This window comes from Struthio camelus, chromosome Z (genome assembly GCF_040807025.1).
Source record: "Struthio camelus isolate bStrCam1 chromosome Z, bStrCam1.hap1, whole genome shotgun sequence".
Taxonomy (NCBI): domain Eukaryota; kingdom Metazoa; phylum Chordata; class Aves; order Struthioniformes; family Struthionidae; genus Struthio; species Struthio camelus.
The window spans coordinates 53,247,787-53,266,934 of NC_090982.1; the positions used below are offsets into that span (position 1 = coordinate 53,247,787).

Sequence of the window (19,148 nt, forward strand, 5' to 3'; positions counted from 1 at the left end):
AAAAGAACAAGAAAAGCTACAAATGTTTAAGTTTTTGAAATTACTAAGTAATTAGGCCTCTACCAATTTTTACTGTTTTTAGCTTAACGATAGGATATTTATTGAAAGACACAATACTGATACATAAACACAACAATTTTAGAGGAAAAAATCTAAAAAAAGTGTGAAAAGCATTTAAGGGATGTGTCTAGCTGTTAGAGCACCTGTGACAGATACACAGTCTTCTATTGCCCTCTGATCTATAGGGTTGAGTCTGGAGTGGACTGGCTGGAAAATAGCTTCTGCGCTATCTGCTTGCGAAAGTAAAATCTTCTTGAGTGTCATCTGAGACAAAGAGATTGAGAAAACATTTTACTTTCTAGAAAGAAACATAAATGTGCTGCCAGTGATATGTTTGTCCCGCTCGGACTTGGATTGTTTTGGAGTTTTCTCTTTTGGCAGCGTAGACTGCTGTTCTGCTTTTCTTCTTGAAACAAGCGCACTTTCCTAGCTTCATGTATCTCTCCAACAAAAGATGACGACAGCTGCTTAATATTAGCAGCTCTAATGCTGATGAAATAGATAACAAAACAAAACAAAACAAAACCATGACTGACGACCTAGGTTAATCCCAGGAAGAGAACAACTATTTCAGTTATTTCTGGGATTATAAACATGCAGCAGGGAGAGTATCTTTGGTGGAAAAGACACCCTGTAAAAGACTTCACAGTAGGCTAATCCTCACATTGTCAGTGAAAATGCTCTGCCACGAATATATGAGTTTGCAGGCAAGGTGTATGTAGCATGTAATAGGCATGTAATTTCACTTTAGTAACATAAGGGAGTTGAACAGATTGTTTTGAATACAAAAGTATTCGAATACGCTATTTTGTATTTGATGGTCTTGTGTAATTAATCACAAGGTGTATTTTTATCAATGGTTTATCAATCTCTCTATGTGTGAGTATGATATTAACACTGAAACCATCAACCCTACAAGTTTAACATTTGAAAAAGCAATTTAACCTGTAATAGGCATGGTCTAGCAGCCTTAAAATAGGCCAGCCTTTCCATAATCTCCTCCCCCACTCAAAATCATCTGTTGTTCCGGCTGATACTTAGAAATGGAAAACAGTTTATGTAACCACGCTCAGTGCAGTGAGTTTAAGTCCCTATCGGAAAAAGCAATTTACTTATCACCTTTCCGAGCCTTTCTGGTTCTCATAGCAGGGAACAATCGAGGAGAGCATCCTCTGCCAGACAGGTTGCCAAAGGCCACCAGGGAGTAACGGGCAATGTGCTCCGTTGTCTTTCACCAAGATGGACTGCTACCCTGTTATATAGGAGAAAACGTCCGCGTGAGAATATTGCACCATTACTATGTTGTCTATACTCTTTAATTAAAATATTTGCTGTTTACTTGAAAAATGGATTCTTTTTTAGCCTTAGAATATATCTTAGGAATAGTGTCAAGATTATTTTAGAAACGCGTAGTGCTTACAGGGTTTTGTTTACCTTGAGGCAGGGTCTAATTTAGCATCTTCTCTTCCTTGGTTCACACTGATCTTTTATTTCAGCATTGGCTCTCAGAGAGAGACTCAGCGAAAGCATGAGACAGTCTGTATAGACCGTAAAATAGAATGACTCTCTTGAGAGCCATGTAGAAGAACAATTAATGTAGTTTAAAGCTCGAAGTAATAAAAGTATGAAATAGTCTCCATCTCAGCGAGAGGAGAGAGAGTACATGGTGTCATGTTCCTCTGAAACATCTCGAGACTCACAAAAAGATCTCAAAGTGAAAGAGCCCTTTTTCGTTAGAGAACAAACACCAGGAGTTGGCTCAAAGAAATATTTCTTGTAATGTAATTGAAGAAAGCAATTTGGTTTAGAGCTGATGGCAGAAATCAAATATACTTATTTCAAATATTTTTAAAACAAAAATAGGTAATATTTTATTGCCAAGAGATTAAACTGAATTTGATGAAAACTGCTGCACAGAGTACAGGATGAAAAAGAGGGCAGGAGAAAGAAAAGGTGAAAAATAAAGGATGGATATCCAGGAGCATTGCCTAGACCCCACCAATACAAGAGGAAAAGCAGCCAGAGAAGATGGGAATTTGCCCATTACCATCATGCTGGATGAAGATAGAAGAAAGAAGATCTATCAAACCCCTTCCCTGTTTTAGAAAAATAAAATACCAGAGTTAGACGTGGGTAGCAAAAATATCAGTCACTTTCTCACTAGTCAAGGTTGAGAGTTTGAGTCTTTTAGGAAACACCCCTGAATGCACTAGGATTGATTTCATGTTATTACGTTTATAGTTCAATTTTTTTTGGCTGAACATAGTGATGCCTAACAAGAATTACACAATTTTATCTAGAAGAAGAAAAAGATGCTATGAAAATCATGTAAAGTTCTGCTGCACTCATAAATACTGCTTTGCAACCAATCTCTCCGGAAGGCTATCTCTATTTTTAATACATTTTCACTGACATTGATGAAATGTTGTAAATATAAGCTAGTATTCTTATTATACAAAAGAGTATAATGAAGTATATATAATATACAGTATAACGAAGGTAATTTACTCTTCTAATGACATGACATTTCTACAGCATTCCTTCAAACATTTAAGTTCTTGTCAATGACAGATCATGTGCTTATGAAGGTCAGAAGGATGAAGGTATTAAAATTTAATGTAGTCAGTGCAGATGAAGATGTTTATTACTAATCCTTTCTGATGTTTTGGTAGGCATTACTAAGAAGACATCTCACCAGTACGTTTTCCCTAAAATCTAGAATATTTAATCTATTTACCCCGTGTCAAACAACTTTTCAGTGAAACCATTACACTGGGGGAAAAAAAAAAGATGGTTGATTCTTCCAGGCTTGGGAAGGCCACTGTTCTGGTGTCCCTTTAAATCTGTTTCTCTCATCAGGTCAAAAAAGACATAATCAAAGAGAGTCAGGAGCCTCTTCAGTGGCTCAGGAAGAAAGGACTTATTGCCATCACAGCCCCTCCGCATTTCACCGAGGCAGTTCTGGGATAGCTGTGTTAAAATTCATCCCAGGTTCAAAGTAGAGCAGGGAGGGCTACATTATTTTTTTCTGCCTGACAGAGACCTTCCGAAGCTGTGAAGACAATAACCACGGAGAATCACTTAAAAATAAAATTGGACACTGAGAAATTCCACGTACAAAATGATTTATAACCTCTGTCTTCCCCACAGGATCTAAATAAATGATTATTTTAGCACCCCTATATCATTTGGGCAATCCTTTATACAGGGAATTTGTAAAACACTGGATCTGTCAGTTTTATCACTTTCCCAAAGCATGTGGGGTCAGGTGGGGGTCCACACTTATAGAGATACTGAACATGTTTATCTTTGCGTACGTGATGAGAAACCGAGCACGGCTGTGTAGACTCACTACAGGAAAATTGGTCCTGCATTAACATGTCATTTATCGTATTATTAATTCAGATGAATGCTTCAAGATGTCTAAGAAGGTTTCATCAGTTGCAACAAGAGAGCAGGCATAAAAAACCTTACTAGAAATTCCTCCAAGACCCTGCTACTTTTATTGTCCTTCAGCTCGGCTTAACCATGAAGTGCAGGCTGACCTGAATTCAGCTGAGAGAAATGTCATTTTGACTTAGTCCAAACAGTCATCATCCTGCCTGCTGCCCACATCCAAACAGGCTGAGCAGTCTGGAGACTGCTGAGGATGGTGGATTATGTAGGTCTCTGTAAGGCAGCAGCACTCATAAACAACCCTCTGTGGATGCTAATTACACGAACTGTGAAACAGTGGTAACGATAGATGTGGACAGCGGGCTTGCTCAGCATGTGACATTCTGCTTTTATTAAATGAGCAAAATCTGCAGCCTTGTCCGCACTTATTTCTGTTGATCTAAACCAAGTGTCACGGGGTTGCTTCAGGTGGGAAAGACGTGGTAGTGAGTTCCTTCTGCAGAATTTACTAATACAGAGAACAGTCTCCTTTCGTGATATCACATATTCTCATTACATGGTAGTTTCTGATAAAACGTTGCCCATGTCCCGATAGACAAAGCCCTCACATTTCAGATAAAATAACTGTTGGCAAAGTTTTGTGATTACCCAGTGTTTTCCACCTGACTCTGAAAGACTGAATTAATTAAGCCTCTCAACATCCCTATGCAGTAAGTGTAACATTAATTAAAACGTGAATGGTACCAGAAAACCTGCTGCACATCTAAGCGCTTGTATTTTAGCAGAGCAAAGTGCAGGTCAGCCTTCACATACATTAATGAAACCAAAAGGGAAATGGATCTACCTACCAACTTGTGACAACGAGCAAAGATTAAAGGCAGATACAACTTTTTACTGGCTGTATTCCACACATCTCCTTGCTGCTGGAAATCCATACCAATACCCAGGCATTAGCATGAGCAAGTGTATGAAACTGAGATGCTAGAAATACTGACTGCAAACCTCAGAATAAATGTGCGGAGCATGGCCTTCATATCTATTTAGAGTTCTTTTTCTTGAAACTAATTGATCAGTCTTTCTCAATTTAAAAATAAAGATGATGCATGTCACAGCGAGCATGAATTTTACAAGATGTTTTAATCATTGTGTTTAAAATTACAAGGGAATGACTGTTACAGAAATATGTGCATTAATTTGTATTGGAGATTATCAGATGAGGGTCACAGCAGACTATGGGGTATTTATGAGTCCTTCAGCATCCCAGTCCTTGTGATCAGAGTGATAAGGAATGCTTTCTTTTTTTGTTTGCATTACATCTTTCCCTAAGCAGTTTTCAGGCTAGCTGAACAACCTACTAAGGGAATTTTTCAGGCAAGAAAGATCTTAGTATATAGCACCTTCCACCTCAGATATTTTGAGTTAGTTGCATTACCACCAGGTAGTATTGCCACTAACCCAAAACATCTGAGGTGGAAAGTGCTCTATATTTAAAGCCCTTTGCCAAGATAGCAAGCACATGTCACTATTTCAGTGCAGTGTGAATGGTGCTGTTCCTGTAATTAATGTTGGGCTTCTTGAGGACACAGTCACTGCTCCATCAATGAGGTATTTTGCAGGTGTGTTTGTATGGGTTTGCCTCATAAACACTGAGTTTAGAAGTGTAATTGTTCTTAAATGAAAACTGATGCTCTGAGCTCATTATGGGAGCTGGGGTCTTAAATAGCTGTTTATTCATGGGGCACCATAAAACGAGCCTGTATGAGAGCTGGAAATAGAAACATTCTGGTTCTGCTGAGCTCCTTGGTGCATGCAGGTGTGTTATAGAATGGATGTAGCCCTTGCCAGGATGGTGTGTTGGTGTCCCCACGGCTGCAGGGCTTCCAGCAGAGCCGTGTGCTGCTTGCTTGGGGCTCCCAGGGCATCCCAGCCTTTTCTCTGAAGCAGGACCCAGCTCCAAGGGGAGCTGCTGCAGGGATGCAGGGCTGTAGTCCGTGCACCCCCAGTGTTTTGGCCAAAGGGCAAGAGCTCAGCAGAGATGCTTGTGCCTTGGGCTCCTTAGTGGAAATGCATTTTGAGGTTTTCTTGAAAATTATATCTTCAAAACAAATTGCTTTGCATTTTCCCTTTGCTGTAAAGTGATGATTTTCTGCTTTGTTTCATAACTTAGGCTTTTCTCACAAAATAAGTTTTTCTAAGTTGTAGCTAGACAGCTCGCTTTTCTGTTTCTTTTTTTTTCCCTCAAACTGTTTCTTTGGTGCTTTCAGTTTGCTTTTTAGTAATGCCTTCTGTGTGAAAGTTTTCTTGTCCCCACTGAGAAAGTAAGCACAGAATGAAGAAATATGCTTACATTCTCTTTATTTGCCTACATTTGAAATATAGAGTTATATTTCTTAAGGTCAAGTGATCAGGTATTCATATTGTGGTGTACTCCTTCACACAACTTTGCAAATAGTGTACACTAAGCAACCTTCAAATATCTAAAGTCTAAAAAGAATGGTATTGCAGTAGTTGTATATGGTCCTTGCTTGTAGTTATTTGTAAATGTGTTTTAAACATGATTGAATATTATTAATCAAAACTTTTCACAGAATGTGGTCCCCCTTTCAGGAATGCATGCATACACACCTGCACACAAATGACTTACAGCAATATTCAACCATCTTCTAACCTGATAACTTATTTGAATATGTTCAAATTAATTTTGAATATACAAACTTATTTTTCTGAGCAATTTTTGGCCAAATTGTGTTACTGCCTCTTTGAGGGGAAAAAAGTGTATAAATATAGTCCCTTATAGAAAACAAATCATTAAACATAACTACTTATTTTCCACCAGTGACTGGGGTTTTTTCATGGTTACTTTTAAGGCTGGAGAATAAATAACGAAGGGGAAAAGAGTACTTCCTGTCAAAAGTAAGAAACAAATGAAGTATCCTTTGTAAAAATGTTTTTAAATTCCTATGTACTGTAAGCAAGCAGGGAAACATCTAGGTGTTGTTTAGACTGACTTTTATTTTTTCACTTTTCATCATAATATTTCCTAGAGTGTTTGGACACTTTAAACTTTTTAAATCTGCTGCTCAGAGTTAAAACTTGATGTGACAGACCATAGCTCTGAATTGAGTATAACTTCTTATTTGGCTTGAAATAAAAAGGCAAAGGCAATTCTGTAGGAGTAAACAAGTCTCAAGAAGAGTGAGTGAGAGATGAAATAACACCGAGGAAGGAATAAACAGCAAAAGGCAGAGAGTAATCACAGTGCTGGAGAAGATCAGTGGGAGTGAAATAAGTGCTCCTACTGCCCACGTAGCTTCTCCCTTATAAAGTGTATAGGAACGTATCATCAGAAGAGAAAAGTGATATTAGTGGATGAAAGTGGGCAGCTTGCTCAGCCAGAAGCTGTTATTTTGGAGTGCTACAGAGACAGCACGTCCTGCTGTAAGGCAAAGCCACAGCTGTAACGCGAGTAAGTACCTTTGAATGTGTTATATCCTGCCCTTCCAGTTGCAGGAAGGAAAATCCATGCTTGCTGTAGGGCAATAGAAACATACCTGTCTGATGGTGTCTGTCATTGCACAGCTACTCACCCTGCAAAACAGGGGAAGGCAGTGCAAAGACCAAATTCTTCCTGGGCAGAGTGTAAGGTGTGGAAAGGGGAGCTTTCAAGTACAGCAGTATTTGTTTAATCCTTATCAAGCCTGTAACAAGGTGTGTTAAGGAAGCCGCGTGTAGTGCAGCCTAATTTCAGTTGGTAGAAGACAGGATCCGTATTTGTTTTGAATGCTGGCTACTTCTTGCATAATTGCAAAGTCCTGCTGTAAATAACCTATGCTTCTAGCAGCATCCATTTTTCAGGGAAAAGTTCAGGATTTGATATGCAATGCACTGAAGACTGCCATCAGATGGGCAGTTTTGTTATTCAGGTATTTCAATATAAAATCTAATGATCTGGCAGAAAATGTAACACAAAGTGGGGGAAACGCAGCTGAAGCTCTGGGCTTCCCCGGCCTGTGTATATATGTATATAATAAAGCACTGTTAGTGAAAGAGATCTGCCTTATGCTATTTAGCATATTCAAGATGTAGTTTTCTGCTTCAAAATAAAGGTGATTTTTCTTTTTTCACCACTTGAGAATATTTCTGCTACAGATGACATTAACAGACCACTAAATCAACAGATTGTCTTGCAAAGCTATTTTTTTCCTAAATCCTTGTTTTCAGTTATCCTACTTTTTCCTGAATTTTAGCTTTTCCAACTGAAGCTTTCTGATCATAACTTCCTAGGCAAAAGTTTTTTTTAAGTTGTTTGATCAAAATAAGAATGATTTCCTTCAGCTTAGGAGACAATGATTGGGAATGTTTTCCCTGCTACTGAATAACTGATAAAATTTTAACTTTCCTCAGTACTTTTAGAAGCAAAATGACTTGCATGTGCTGCAGGAAATTGTCCCTCTAATCTAGCAGTGACTTTATAATTCAGTCCAGATGGACTAATGTTCCCCTTTGACTATCCCCACCTCTTCAGGAGTGCTCTCCTCCATACCAAGTAACAGGCATTCCCTCATCACCTTCTAGGCAATAAACCTGAAAACCAACTTATTGCTTATTAGCAAAATTGCTGGACCTTAGCTCACACAATAGAAATCTTAGCACGATGAGACTCCTCTGCATTTTTGCTACTTTTGCTGAAAAAAGACTATTTAGCATCTACATAAACTAAGCAATAACTTCACTTCTGAGTGTGGTTAGTGCCTTATTGTTTAGAGTGAAGTTGAAAACTATTATAGAAAGGTTGTGCTGAAGTCTTAAGCACCCCTAAGGACTTTCTGCTACTTATGGAACAAAGCAGAGCAGGCACCAGTATGATAGTGATATCAGGCAGATGCTCATGAAATAAACTGGAGGTGTGCAATGTGAAGTAGAAAACATTATTGATGAGGACTATACGTCATGCAATCTCTTATTCTGCTGTTTTTATAAATAAAGGCAACTTGTTCTGGAGCCATGCTCTCCTTTTGGTTAGTACCTCTCTCTAAAGCTTGCCTGATGGAAGTGTCTCTCGGTTTTTGTCATCTACTATGTGTTGCCCTGACAGGTGACCATGATGGGCTGTGTGTGTCCTAGGAATACTCACTATATAAAGCTTATTTTCATTATGTTCATCAGGATGCTCCCTACAATAGCTAAGGGAGTCCGAGTGCAGAGACAGGCTTTCTCCTGCGTTATAAACTGGAACAGTTCCACGCACGTCTGAGCTGCTCTAGCTTGAGGATCCAGGACGTTATACAGAAACATAATCTTTTGCTGTTGTCTTTGAACAGTTAATGCCCTATCTGATGGGAAAGGGTAGCTTATGTAAAAATCATTGTTTCAAATAGCTGTCTATTAAAATTGATAAGGTAGGATGAAGCTGATACTGTTTTTCCTAGATAAAATGATCAAATGCATCTGATTTTCTGCCTGTATTTTGTTTATCTGCAATGTATCAGCTATATGGAGATTTTGACCTGCACTGGCTTCCAGAGACAGCATGAATTCTGAAAGTCTAGAGGATGAGTTTAAGTGGTGAATAGCTTTTCATTTGTGCATGCTGTTGTTTAGATACTTAAAGTTGATAAGAAAATGTTGGACAGTGTTACCGCTATTAATTCTGTTGTCTTGTAAAGACATCACATCACTTCCTATAAAGCAACCCCAGCTAGTCTGGAATTACTGCAGCTCCAGCTGTGTGTCAGTGATATTCCTGTGATGCATCAGTCCAGCTGTGTGATGCTTCATGATTTCCCAGAAGTGAGTGGGCCAGAAACTCTCAGTAATGCTTGGGTAGTGCTTTCCGAGGCTTTGTGGTATTCCTGAGCATACAAAATTGTTTAGCTAGAAGTTTGTTTTTCAAGCTTAGCCTTGTTTTAACAGAGGGGCTGTTTCACATCTGTTCGGTTGTAAAAATCCTGCTCTCAATAGCAAATCTGATAAAGCGCTAGTACCTACAACAGTTGCTTACACACAAAGACAATTATTCTGTTTTTATCTTTTGTTGGAGCATTCTTCTAAGAAACAAGAAGTTAGTGCTGGCTGACAACCAGCCATCTGTGATTAGTAATGAGTACTAAGAAGGGTAAGCTGTTTTTTATGACACACCAAGGAAAACAGGTGCTGAATGCTTTTAAGTACACCTATTCTTGATTGTATATGACAAAATTCCTCTTTAACAACTATATTTTAGGAGGTAACTGCTTACTGATATTTGTACTGTCACAAGGTACTTGTAGATTCTTAAAGTAAACAAGCTCGTATGAGAACATACCGTTTTCAGCTAAAATATGTGCATACCCAGGACTCAATGTGGGAAAATAACGTGTGTGTTTTGCATGTTAGACTACTTAGATTTAATGCAGGTGTGATTCCATTTCTTGTATGCCACTTCTATGTCTCGGATCAGCTTATTGAAAACTTCTGCTTGATGGAAAAATGCAAAAGCCATGGCTAATCTCAGGAAAATCATAATGAGAGCTTGGGAATAATGCTGCAGTTTCTCATGGTGAGCAGGAGAATACATTTGTTTTGTGCAAGGCTAAGGTGGTTACTTTTCAGCTGTATAAAATAACACTATTTTCAGATTGTATTGTTCAGATTGTATTTTCACTGTCATAAGGATATTGATTCTTCACAATGTGTAGGTTGTAAAAGAGGTGCTAAACATAAAAATTTTTTTAACATTCAGAGGTATTAAATACTTAAATACACACACATCAAACTCCAGTGAAGAAAGATTGCTAATGGGATTAGTAATGGGCTACAAAGTCCCCCATTTTTCACAAGAAGTAGCCTCCTAAAACGGATGGCAGCTGAGAGAAAGTTAGACACTTGTTGCCTGAATTGTACCAGTTCTGTTGTTGAACCTTGACTTCATTTTTCAGAGTTCCATCTTGCACTTTTTTGGCTTCAGTTCTCAACGTGGCATGCAGCTCAGGGGCTGAAACGTGCAAATAATTGCCTGTGCAGTGAAATTATGTGCAAATATTAGTTGGCAGACATCCACTGTGAGACTTTCAATGCAATGTTCAACTCAAAGTATAAACAAATAATAACCTATAAGTTCCATATGCTTCTTGAGAGATTTGCATACATGCGAGCAGGTAATGATTGACTAAGTTACTACTGTGGGCATCTGTCATTTAAAAAAAAAAATCCAAATGCAAAACTGTACCCAGAAAAGATGCGATTGCACTCACAGCTCAGAAAATCTGTCAGTGAACATTGGATTCACCATCTGGCTTCTGCACTGTGGAAGCCTTTGCAAACCCTCAAATCAGTGCTGTCTGAGCTTGGGCAGGCTCCTGTGCACCAGATGGCACTTTGACTGAACCTGGCGCTCAGTCACTGGCCACAAATTACTGTGTGCTTCATCTCTGACTAAGATAACCCTAATGTACCTTTCAGGTTTCCTACTTCATCCTAATAGGCGCAAGTTCTTCTGTCCTGCAAAGTGAATAAATGCATTTATGAACTTTTTCAAAAGCTGACATGAAGAAAGATATGGTAAAAGCAACAGAAAAATGAAGCCCAGAAACAGTATGTCATCATGTGTTTCATATTGAAGCTTTTAACAAAAGAAAGAATGAAAACACAATCACAGAATGGTTGAGGTTGGAAGGGACCTCTGGAGATCATCTAGTCCAAACCTCCTGCGCAGGCAGGGTCCTCTAGAGCACATTGCCCAGAATCATGTCCAGGTGAGCTTTGAATATCTTCCAGGGAAGGAGACTCTGCTACCTCTCTGGGCAACCTGTTCCAGTGCTCTGTCACCCTCACAGTGAAGAAGTTTCTCCTCATGTTCAGAGAAAACTTCCTGTGTTTCAGTTTCTGCCTGTTGCCTCTTGTCCTGTCACTGGGCACCACTCTCGACACCCTCCCTTCAGATATTTGTACACATTGAGATCCCCTCTGTCTTCTCTTCTCCAGGCTAAACAGGCCCAGCTCTCTCAGCCTTCCTTCATAGCAGAGATCAAGTCTGTAGCAAGGAATACTATACTAAAATATCTGTTATTTTTAGATGCCCTTGTCCATTCTAAGTGTAGTGAGTTATTTTAAAGTTGATATAGTTTAAATTAGAGGTATAGAATATAAGCATCATCTGAAGGAAAAACCTGGCTAATCATAGGGAACTGTTTTCATGTTGTTTTCTACTGCTGTTTTTCTGTAAGTAGAAAATACACTTGGATTTTTATATTGGCTGTTGGGGTTTATATTAAATAATAGGTGCAAGCAGTAGTGGTTAGAAATCTAATTACCTGTTTTCACATGTGACTCCTGTCAGCATAATACAGATTTCTAATCAAAGTATAACAAACATAGGAATGTATTTTTAAGATTGTTCACATGACATTTACATCTACATCAGACTTCTTTTTTTTTTGTCTGCCATTGTGTTTTATGTCTCCAGTGAGTACTGTGGACATAAATTTGATGCAATAAAACCAGACTAAATTTTATGAGATTAAATATCTTTCTCTCAAGAGAAATATGGAAGCTTGCAGAATATGATGCCAAATAGATTTGGAAAATACATTTCAGATTCATGAGAGTAATGAGTTTGAAGTTGTCTTTCTGGTAGATCCGAACAAACAGCTTTTCTAAAGTGTATCTTTTGCAAGGCTTGAAACAAGCCCATTGAATTTTGCATATTAAGAACCACCGGTCTGTTCTGTAGAGCTATAGATCCAATGTGTAAATACTTTTTTTTTTCCCTGAAGTATAAAATGGCTTGTGTGGGGATGATGTGCTCATGTCTCTTCTCCCACACAGAAGCAAGGGGGAATTAGCAGTAAGAAATTGCTCCATCTGCCTCTGCTGCAGTTGCCAGAGATGTTGTAGTAGTCAGGGCAAAAGCAATTCCAGTTATCTGTGACTTCACTTAGCATCTTTAGAGTTTAAGATGCATGTTAACTTTATAATACCTCTTCCTAGAAATTCACTCCTCAGCTTATCCAATATCTTCCTGCTCTCTCTCCCTCCTGTCCTTTTAAATTTTTTATTAAAATCTTAGCATGAGTTCTTTGTGTTACTTTCCAGTCTTATTGTTCTCTGCTCCTTTTTCATTATGTTCCTCCTCATGTACTCTGAAATTCCTATTTCTTGTTTCATTCCCTTCATCTAGGATCATTTAAATCTAATCATATCTGAATCTGAGCTCTACTTTTGAATCCTGTCTGACTAAATCTCAAAATTAAGCAAGAACTGTTTGCCTGATTCATAGCAGGTTGTAATAGGATCTTTTAAAATCTCGTATTTTAAAAAAATAAAACTGCAAATAACTTCCTGAGATGATTATCCATCATGCCCATGCTCATTTGGATATGGTATCATTTTCTTTTTCCCTCTGTGAAATGCTTCTGAAGGAGCAATGTCCAAAGACTATATAGAAGAACGCATCAATGCTGAGTAAAGCCATTTGTTTCAGTTGGTCAAAATAATCTTTAGGGTAGTCGTGGTTCTTTTATTATTGATTTAGATAGGCCAGCTTTGAAATGCTGAAAATCATGAAGTATCTGCCCTGTAACTCCTTGAATAATCAGTGCCTCAAGGTGCTTCTTTCAGAACGTTGTAATGCTCTTCTGTGGGCATAGTATAAATGTGGAATCGACTCTGCACATTGCCTTCAGTGTTAATCTAATCTCTGCCAATAAGTGCTAACTCCTAAATGGAGCTGTCTTAGATTTTTGTTACAATTTTAAGTCTGAAAAGGCATTGACTTATAAGTCAAATCTGTTTATCTGTTATCTAACCTTAGGTTTGAAAAAAAAACAGAGAAATCTCTTTAAGAGTACCATAAGGTTGTGACGTTTCAGATAAGTAAACATAAAGCTTAAAGTTTTTCACAAACATTGAGTCAGTAAATAGATGTTCTTTCTTAGACCAAATGCCATTTGCATGGAGACAGAAGTATGTATTATGGCAAAACCTCACACTAAGAAAGATCTAACATTTAAAAGCTCACCCAAATGTTAGAAGATAGAGTAAATATCCAAAGTACCACCAACAGAATGATTAAGTTCCACAGTAGAGAGAGTAAAAAAGCATTCCATAGTCACTTTGAAGAAAGGCAAATCACAATGCAGTTGTCTATCCATTACTTCTCATGGAAAAAAATGCATTTTTAACACTTAGTTACTGGTTATGAAGTTAATCCTTGCACTGCAGTTTCACTAAATATACACACCTTCTTTGGAATATATTGTAGTTTCCTTACTTATTCCGATGAAAAATGAAGAGGGAAAAGAAGCATCTTGAACATACTCTTTTCAATTGTTTTATTTCTAATTTACCTTCTCCAACTCAAAGTGCAAGAAACATAATGAGCTGTAGTGAACAACTCCTGGATTTGCAGAATGGCAACCATGCTGAACATGTCTGAGCAGTTTCAGAAAAAGCAGAACCAGGGTAATCTAACCAGACAACACCAAAAGTGCACTACTGTCATACTGCTGCATACTGCCAAAGGTATGTCAGCTGTGTGAACAACTTCAAGGTGTTCTTGTTTGGATAGGTTCTGCGCTGGGATTAGCAGACCTCAGAGTGTCCCAGTGGCTGAGGAGCCCCCCCATTGTCCTCCAGACTGCCTTGTAGCTTGTCACGTTCCCTGTGAAGCCCAAACCTGATCCCCACTAGACCTGGGGGATCCAAGGGTGGACAAGCAGATAAAAGACCATACAGGAGTGGATGTGCTCTGAAATCCTCCACCCCAGCCTATTTGTGTCAGCACAGCCATGGAGACAGCATTCACCTAGTGTTAGAGAGTTACAGTAAGGAATAAAGCAACTGTGTTTTCTCTCTAGTCCACGGGGACAAAAGACACTCGGAGCAGTTTCTCCCTTTTTCTTCCTGAAATCACTGGTGATGTGAAAATAAACAGGAGCCAGGGAAGACTATGGCAGCAGCATCTCTGTCAACATGATGGTGCTGAAGATCTAGTTTGTAGCAATAACTCCTTCCTTCCTGCCTTCTTTCAGAAATGTGCTTTAAGTTTGGGTTAATGTAGTCACAAGGGACCTGGGTAATGGTGCAGGGCAAAGAGGGGCAACAGGTGGCCCTGTAGGTAGGATGTTCATCCAGAATTAGGTGATCAGCAGTCCTGAAAAGTGCAAAGAATGGGGAGAGGAAAAAAGGAAAGGGAGTAAACTCAGGAACCTGTACCCAAAAGGAGACTTGCAGCTATGGGGATAGCCAGTGCAAGAGTGGCACTAGCAACTTCTGAGAAGTTCCACTTCCCAAACTGACTTCCAACAAATGTGAAAAACATAGGTCACAGTTGTGAATACTCAAAGGAATAAACCAGTCATGGCAACCACGTGTATGGGTCCTAGTACTGAGGAGGACTTTGAGGTTGGCAAAGATAATTATAGCTCTGGAACATCAGCGGTAATAACTATTGGAACTTGAGGGCTGCTATAAAAATATTATTACTCTACTCCTGATGGAAGGGACCAAGAGCAAATAGCCCACCTGCAGCTTGAAACATGGGTCTACAAAGCCTGGAATGTGGCTGTAAAATAAAACTGTAGTTGAAAGGACACATCAGAACAAAAACTTCATTAGAGTATATTCAATTAGAGGACAGGTGCGCAGTTACAGAAACCTCTTTTGAGTCTCCATATAGACAGAACATGATACAAATAGGTATACAGGCTGCTGATTATTCCTTTGTTTAGCTAACTTGATAGACAATGATAAGAAAGTTTGAATTTACAGACAACCCAGGCACTAAAACTTTCAGTGGAAATTAAGAATCAAGGCCTTATATATTTTTAAAATTCATACCAGATATCTTTCTATGCCTTGAGACACTGAAATAGCTTGAAAAATATGACCCAGAGGCAAAACCAGTCAGCTACCTAAGACCAGACTTATAGTTTGCAAAAGCAGTATAACATGACTAGTAAATTTAGCCTTGCTCCAAGAAATTGAGTACGTGGCAATAGCAGCTGAAATACAGACAGCAGTTTTGCTAGCAGAAAAGCTTTACAAATTAAAGAGGGGAAAGAGTTCTGCAGAGTACTAGTCACTGCGTTAGAAAACCCTGGCTATGCTGGATCCAGGATACTTCCTGGATAGGGAAAAAACAGGGTAGTACAGGGGGAAAAAAGCAGCAATTAAGTATTTTGCAAAGCATGAAGTAGATAGCCCTGGATCATCTTTGTTTGTATAAGTATACTGTCTGATCATAAAACATTCAGGTTGATGTGCAGTAAAAGTGAGATATTTAAGGCCACATAAAGGGGATAAACAGACATGGCATAAAGTCAGCAAGAAGCTGGACCAGATGTGTGTTACAGATTGATATAACTGTGCCTCAGACTGATACTCCAGTGGTTATCAAGTATTGCTTATTACTTGAAGTGCACTGATTGCCTGGGCTTACGTAAGGCATAACAAAAGACCAAGCAAAAAGATATGAAGACTGAAAAATCACAGAATCACAGAATGGTTGAGGTTGGAAGGGACCTCTGGAGATCATCTAGTCCAACCTCCCTGCTCAAGCAGGGTCACCTAGAGCATATTGCCCTGGATCACATCCAGACGGGTTTTGAACATCTCCAGGGAAGGAGACCCCACAGCCTCTCTGGGCAACCTGTGCCAGTCCTCTGTCACCCTCACAATGAAGAAGTTTTTTCTCAGGTTCAGATGGAACTTCCTGTGGTTCAGTTTCTGCCCATTGCCTCTTGTCCTGTTGCTGGGCACCACGGAGAAGAGGCTGGCCTCATCCTCTTGACACTCCCCCTTCAGATACTTGTACACGTTGATGAGATCCCCTCTCAATCTTCTCTTCTCCAGGCTGAGCAGGCCCAGCTCTTGCAGTCTTTCTTCAGAGGAGAGGTGCTCCAGCCCTCTAATCATCTTGGTAGCCCTCCGCTGGACTCTCTCCAGGAGTGCCATGTCTCTCTTGTACTGGGGAGCCCAGAACTGGACACAGGACTCCAGGTGAGGCCTCACCAGGGCTGAGTAGAGGGGCAGGATCACCTCCCTCGACCTGCTGGCAACACTCTGCCTAATGCACCCCAGGATCCCATCGGCCTTCTTGGCCACAAGGGCACGCTGCTGGCTCATGTTTAACTTGTCTACCAGCACTCCCAGGTCCTTCTCGGCATAGCTACTTTCCAGTAGGTCAACCCCCAGCCTGTACTGGTGCATGGGGTTATTTCTCCCTAGGGGCAGGACCCTGCACTTGCCTTTGTTGAACTTCATGAGGTTCCTCTCCACCCAGCTCTCCAGCCTGTCCAGGTCCCTCTGAATGGCAGCACAGTCTTCTGGTGTGTCAGCCATTCCCCCCAGTTTAGTATCATCAGCAAACTTGCTGAGGGTGCACTCTGTCCCTTCCTCCAGGTCATTGATGAATATATTGAACAAGACTGGACCCAGGACTGACCCCTGGGGGACACCACTAGCCACAGGCCTCCAACTTGACTCTGTGCTGCTCACCACAACCCTCTGAGCTCGAGCTCGGCCATCCAGCCAGTTCTCAATCCACCTTACTGTCCACTCGTCTAGCCCACACTTCCTGAGCTTACCTAGGAGGATGTGATGGGAGACAGTGTCAAAAGCCTTGCTGAAGTCCAGAAAGACAATATCCACTGCTCTGCCCTCATCTACCCAGCCAGTCATTCCGTCATAGAAGGCTATCAGGTTGGTCAAGCATGACTTCCCTTTGGTGAATCCATGCTGGCTACTCCTGATCACCTTCTTGTCCTCCAGATGCTTAGTGAGGACCTCCAGGAGGAGCTGTTCCATCACCTTTCCAGGGACGGAGGTGAGGCTGACAGGCCTGTAGTTTCCTGGCTCCTCTTTCTTACCCTTTTTGAAGAGTGGCGTGACACTGGCTTTTTTCCAGTCCTCAGGCACCTCTCCTGATCTTCAGGACCTTTCCAAGATGATGGAGAGTGGCCTAGCGATAACATCTGCCAGCTCCCTCAGCACTCGTGGGTGCATCCCATCGGGGCCCATGGATTTATGGATGTCAAGTTTGGACAAAAGATCTCTAACCTGATCCTCCTCAACCAAGGGAGAGTCTTCCTTTCTCCAGCCTTCCTCTCTTGTCTCCAAGGTCTGGAATTCCTGAGGACTGGCCTTAGCAGTGAAGACTGAAACAAAGGCAGCATTCAATAACTCTGCCTTCTCTGTATCCTTCATTAGCAGGGCACCTGCCCCATTCAGCAGCGGACCCACGTTTTCCCTAGTCTTCCTTTTGCTCTTGATGTACTTGAAGAAGCCCTTCTTGTTGTCCTTGACATCCCTTGCCAGATTTAATTCCAACTGGGCCTTAGCCTTCCTTGTCGCATCCCTGCACGCTCTGACAACGTCCCTGTATTCCTCCCAAGTGGCCTGTCCCCTTTTCCACATTCCGTACACTTCCTTCTTCTGCTGGAGTTTTGCCAGGAGTTCCTTGCTCATCCATGCAGGTCTCCTGCCTGCTTTGCTCGACTTCTTCCTCAGAGGGATGCACAGATCTTGAGCCTGGAGGAAGTGATGCTTGAATATGAACCAGCTTTCTTGGACCCCTCTTCCTTCTAGGGCCCTACCCCATGAGATTCCCCTAAGTAGGTCCCTGAAGAGGCCAAAGTCAGCTCTCCTGAAGTCCAGCGTTGCAATCCTACTCATTGCCCTGCTCCCTCCTCGTAGGATCCTGAACTCCACCATCTCATGGTCACTGCAGCCAAGGCTGCCTCCAACCTTCACCTCTCCAACTAGACCTTCTTTGTTCGTTAGGACAAGGTCTAGCATTGCACCTCTCCTTCTTGGCGTCTCCACCACCTGAGTCAAGGTGAGAGATGAACGAGATAAAATGAGATATTTACGTTTAATGCCCAATATCTGTATGGTAAATGGAGGAATTTCTTCTGGAAAGGGCAACCTGTAAAACACATAGGTGGATGTCATATATTCAAAACCAGGAAGAATGATAATAGGTGTTTATATAAGTTGTTTCCTCTGCTACAAATCCTTCCAGAAAAGAAAGGAACCAAAGAAGTTATTTGTATGACAAAACATAAAGGAGCTTGACGTTTTAGTGACTGAAATAACGGAAGGAAAAAAAAAAAAGCATGATTCAGATTATATATATAAGCTCCAAACAATTTTGAAATCAGTGTTCTCCCAGTCCCCCTCATGCAGGTCTTGGAATGGAGAAGAGAATGGAAGAGACCATATGAGTTCTCCAAAACCTTTCATTTCAACTGGAACTGAAAGTGCTCATTGTGTCACAGGACTACAGTGCCATTTGAGGAATCAGGAGGCAGTTTGAAATGTGAGTGCCACTAATACGAAACAACCCCAAAGCTTATATCATCTTAAGATATTGAGAGGTTACAAAACAAGAGGGCTGTTTGGAGGGCAGACCAGTTTGAGCAAAGGAATAAGGAAAAATTTGAGAGAAAATCATTAGCCTCTCTGAACTTGTTCAATTTCAGCAGAAATAGGTAAAGTTTATTGACTGTAAAGATTAGAAAATTGTCTAGATACCGTGGCAATTGGAACTCTAATTTATGATGCATGTACTCCTTACTGGGTGGTTCCCCTTGTAACTATGTAGGGTCAATAGGGTCAACCTGAAGGAGCAAGCAGGAAAGATGAAAAAAGGGCTCACTATTGGTTATACTCCAATAGAGACTTGAAAGCTGTTAAGGAACGCTGCCAGAAAC

General features: G+C 40.5%; 1 protein-coding gene across 1 annotated transcript in view; it reads left to right on the plus strand.

The window, feature by feature from the left end:
• Positions 1-6,902: 6,902 nt before the first annotated feature.
• MCTP1 (multiple C2 and transmembrane domain containing 1) overlaps positions 6,903-19,148 on the plus strand; it is a 296,095-nt gene continuing 283,849 nt past the window's right edge. Inside the window, exon 1 of the mRNA XM_068927903.1 lies at positions 6,903-6,922. The gene's annotated coding sequence lies outside the window, so the exon portion shown is untranslated. The remainder of the gene's footprint in view (positions 6,923-19,148) is intronic.